Source organism: Triticum urartu, chromosome 6A (genome assembly GCF_056163025.1).
Source record: "Triticum urartu cultivar PI428250 chromosome 6A, HENAU_Tu73, whole genome shotgun sequence".
Lineage (NCBI taxonomy): Eukaryota > Viridiplantae > Streptophyta > Magnoliopsida > Poales > Poaceae > Triticum > Triticum urartu.
The window spans coordinates 532,123,572-532,128,492 of NC_141878.1; positions in this window are offsets into that span (position 1 = coordinate 532,123,572).

Genomic DNA, 4,921 nt, shown 5'->3' on the forward strand with positions numbered 1-4,921 from the left:
CAAAGGATAGTCATGGTTTCCTGACTATGGACATTAGATGTCATTGATAACGGGATCACATCATTAGGAGAATGATGTGATGGACAAGACCCAATCCTAAGCTTAGCTCAAAGATCGTGTAGTTCGTTTGCTGTAGCTTTTCTGAATGTCAAGTATCATTTCCTTAGACCATGAGATTGTGCAACTCCCGGATACCGTAGGAGTGCCTTGGGTGTGCCAAACATCACAACGTAACTGGGTGACTATAAAGGTACATTACAGGTATCTCCGAAAGTGTCTGTTGGGTTGGCACGAATCGAGACTGGGATTTGTCACTCCGTATGACGGAGAGGTATCTCTGGGCCCACTCGGTAATGCATCATCATAATGAGCTCAATGTGATCAAGTGGTTGATCACGGGATCATGCATTACGGTACGAGTAAAGTGACTTGCCGGTAACGAGACTGAACAAGGTATTGGGATACCGACGATCGAGTCTCGGACAAGTAATGTACTGATTGACAAAGGGAATTGTATACGGATTGATTGAATCCTCGACATCGTGGTTCATCCGATGAGATCATCGTGGAGCATGTGGGAGCCAACATGGGTATCCAGATCCCGCTGTTGGTTATTGACCGGAGAGTCATCTCGGTCATGTCTGCATGTCTCCCGAACCCGTAGGGTCTACACACTTAAGGTTCGGTGACGCTAGGGTTGTTAGGAAGACTTGTATGTGATTACCGAATGTTGTTCGGAGTCCCGGATGAGATCCCGGACGTCACGAGGAGTTCCGGAATGGTCCGGAGGTAAAGATTTATATATGGGAAGTTTTCATATGGTCGCCGGAAAGTTTCGGGGGCATATCGGTATTGTACCGGGGCCACCGGAGGGGTTCCGGGGGTCCACCGGGAGGGTCCACCTCTTCCGGAGGGCCTTATGGGCTGTATGGAGAAGGGAACCAGCCCAAGTGGGCTGGGGCGCCACACCCCCCTAGGGCCCATGCGCCTAGGGTTGGGGGAAACCCTAAGGGGGGGCGCCCCCTTGCTTGGGGGGCAAGCCCCCCTCCCCTTGGCCGCCCCCCCCTCTAGATCTCATCTAGAGGGGGTCGGCCCCCTTCCCCTTTCCCCTATAAATAGAGGGGTGAGGGGAGGGCTGCACACAACATCCAAGGTGCAGCCCCTCCCCTCCCCAAACACCTCTCCTCCTCCATAAGAGCTTGGCGAAGCCCTGCTGGAGTACTGCAGCTTCATCACCACCATGTCGTCGTGCTGCTGTTGGAGCCCTCTTCCTCAACCTCTCCCTCCTCCTTGCTGGATCAAGGCGCGAGAGACGTCCTCGCTCCGTACGTGTGTTGAACGCGGAGGTGCCGTCCGTTCGGCACTAGGATCTTCGGTGATTTGGATCACGTCGAGTACGACTCCATCAACCCCGTTCTCTTGAACGCTTCCGCTCGTGATCTACAAGGGTATGTAGATGCACTCCTCTCTCCCTCGTTGCTACATGACTCCATAGATTGATCTTGGTGATGCGTAGAAAATTTAAAAAATTCTGCTACGTTCCCCAACAGCAGACGCACAAGACTTGGTCCAACGCTGCGTCGGTTGCCAGCTTTTTGCAAACCAAAGCCACATGCCACCCACCGCCCTCCAAACAATCCCCATTAACTGGCCCTTCGCGGTCTGGGGGCTTGACATGGTTGGACCCCTTAAAGGGGGAACCCATAAGAAAAAATACTTACTGGTCATGGTGGATAAATTCACCAAATGGATAGAAGCCAAACCTGTTAAAACAGCTGAATCCGGACCGGTGATAGACTTCATATCCGGGGTTGTACACCATTATGGCGTCCCCCACAGCATCATCACTGAGAACGGCATGAACTTCACGGCCGACGAGGTAAAACTCTGGTGCAGCAACATGGGCATCAAGCTCGATTATGCTTCCGTCTATCACCCACAAACCAACGGCCAAGTTGAGCGAGCAAATGGTCTTATCATGAGCGGCATCAAACCCAGATTAGTGCGGTCCTTAAAGGAGTCTAACACGCACTGGGTAGAGGAGCTCGACTCCGTACTCTGGGGGCTACGGACCACGCCGAATCGTACTACCGGATATACACCCTTCTTTATGGTGTATGGCGCAAAGGCAGTTCTGCCCTGCGACATAATTCATGACTCACCTCGAGTGCGCATGTACGAAGAAAGAGAAGCCGAGCTCGATCGGCAGGACAGTCTGGACACCCTGGAGGAGGAGCGCGACATGGCAAAAGCCCGTTCCGCATTCTATCAGGAACATGCTCGCAGATACCAAAGCAAAGAAGTACGGGCCAAAACTTATAACAATGGCGAGTTAGTTCTACGCCTGTCGAAGAAGAAAAAGACCAAGCTCGAGCCCAAATGGGAAGGTCCCTTCATTATTGACCAAGTTCTGACCGGTGGAGCGTACCATCTGCGGGATGCATCGAATAATCGACTTGAGCCGAACCCATGGAACGCAGCCAGGCTCCGAAGATTCTACGCCTAGCGCCAGACTCTATGTTCGTCTCCTTCCTCTGTCCATTTTTTCGCACATACATTATCTGTCTTTTTTCTCTTTCTTTTATTCTTTCTCGAGGCCTTCAAGGGCCAACTTGTGCCCCGCTTGCACACTATAGACGCTCTAACCGCGCTCATTATACCTGGGGGCTTCTTACACAGAAGCTTAATTATTTATCTGGGCTTCATGCCCCGCACATGTGTTATTCTTCCATTTCTTCGCCATTATATGCATCGATATGACTTAAGTTTTGGCCACGCTAGGTTGCTTGGCTCTTGTATTTATGCCCTACGTTCCCGTTAATTCGGCTAGGGCATAAGGGGAGCACCTCTGCGATTGTTACTGCTGGGTCAGCTGGATGTGTACCTCAGACTGGGTGAAGCCGAAAGCTAGCGTTCTTAAGGGAATATTCGGTCGGTGAACAAAAGATGATTTTTATTCATTTTCCATATATGCCCCCAGATGTTTTTGCCTGCGTCTCCTCTCGCAGTCCAGACATGCACTTTAGGGCACGCGTACCCAGGGAAAGGAACCCCTAATGGAACTATTCTCCCTGGAAGATGTTTCTTACTACCCATGTAATATAACATAACTAGTTGGGTACTTGTATGTTCAAGCACTAATGACCCCTACGCCTGGTTTCCACGCATACCCCGGTTCTTATATAACTAAGCGGGTATTCGGACACACTCCGGACTATCGGGTCCCGAGGTTGAAGCCAAAAGGTCCGCCATGACAAATGATTTACAATCCGGCTAGAAGGCATTATACATGTAACTTTAATTACATAGTCATGTAGACTGACTAAATTCCTCTTCTATACCATCCAACAGGTTGTCTAGCCTACAATCCTGTTGGGAATACTTTGCGGCTAATTCTACTTGCCCATGTAAGCTAACGGGGATCTCTTTCCCATCAGGCCCCACAGGTCCGACCTCAGCCATGTGGTTTGGGTCAGCCTTGGTATACCGTGTCTTCACCATGGCCCAGGCTTCCCTGACACCTTGACGGCGGGCCGATATCTTCCATAATCGGAAGCGCCGCCGTGCTCCCTTGAGCTTCTCCGCAAGCTCTCCAATGCCTTCTGGCAGGGAGACGGATGGCCACAAGGCCTGGGCAATACCTTGCATCACCTGTCGAACTTGTTCGTGCAGTTGTGAAAGCTCGGGTAGAAGATCACCCGCAGACCCGGGCATCTCCTCCGCGGGACGACCCGTCAGCATACCTGCAGACATAACTCTGTTAGCTGGCTTCTCCGCCGCCCCCTTTTAAGGGTTCGTTCAAGCACTTACTGAAAATGCCGCGTCGAAGCCGCTTATTCTCCTTCTCGGATTCCGCAAGCTGGGCTCGAACATCTTTCAGTTCCACGTCAGCTTGGTATTGGCGTCTTGGAGATTGTTTTTCTCCCGCCTGACCTCAGTCAGCACGCGTTCGCCAGCCTTTAGCTGTCGTACGACATGCTGGTCCTCCGGATTCTCTCTGGATTCATCTGCAACATCTATTGTTAGATCTGCAGCCATGCCGCACGCTATATGGTACCCATTATTCTTTGAAATAAATGTTACCAGTTGGGGACTTTTTAGGTTTCTTCAATGCGGCAACGGCGGCCCGAAGTTGGGTCTTGCATTCCTCCAGCTCCTGTGACAGTCGAGTATTCTTCTCTGTAAGAACTTGCACAATAGATGATCCTTAAATCAGTTATGCTAACTATTTCAAGTCTCAGGGGCTACTGATACACATAATCGTCAGATCTGCTTACCCGTACATCCCTTACATGCTCGTCCGTGGCTCTGGCTAGACCATTTTGAGCAGCATGGAGGTACGCGTCTCCAGAATTGAAGGCATCAAATGCCTCTGGTGAGAAGCAAGCGTCACGGAGTACGGCCCAGCGACGCCTATGATTCATGGCGCTCTCCACTTCTGAATTTGTAGCGGATAGTCTATTCGCATCCTCTGTAGGGGGAGTATCTGGCGTCCGCCCCATGTCGGCTTCCGCCTCTATGTCCGGTGCCCGACTGGTGGAAGCATGATCGGCAGCCTCACCAGACATATTCCGGCGAGCGTTTTTCTGTTAAAGAAACATGGACGTCATTACATTTTGAGAAAGACGACAACCAAGGAGCGGGGTTTTTGTCATACCTCTGCGCCGGCGTCTCCATCCTGACCGCCTTCCTTTTTTTCCTACCCGGCCTCGGTGCCTCTTGTTGGCGAGTTGCTGCAGGTTCGGCACGGCGTCCCGAATGCCTTCCCTGTAAAACACCATATGTATATGGTAGGTGAAGTATCTAAAAGGGGATCCTAGTTTTTGGAGTTGGGATTTTGGTTTTTCTTACGAGCGACGCAGGGAGCAGTCCGGGATAGTCGGCCGTAATGGCCACCATGGCATCTTCACAGCTCAATTGA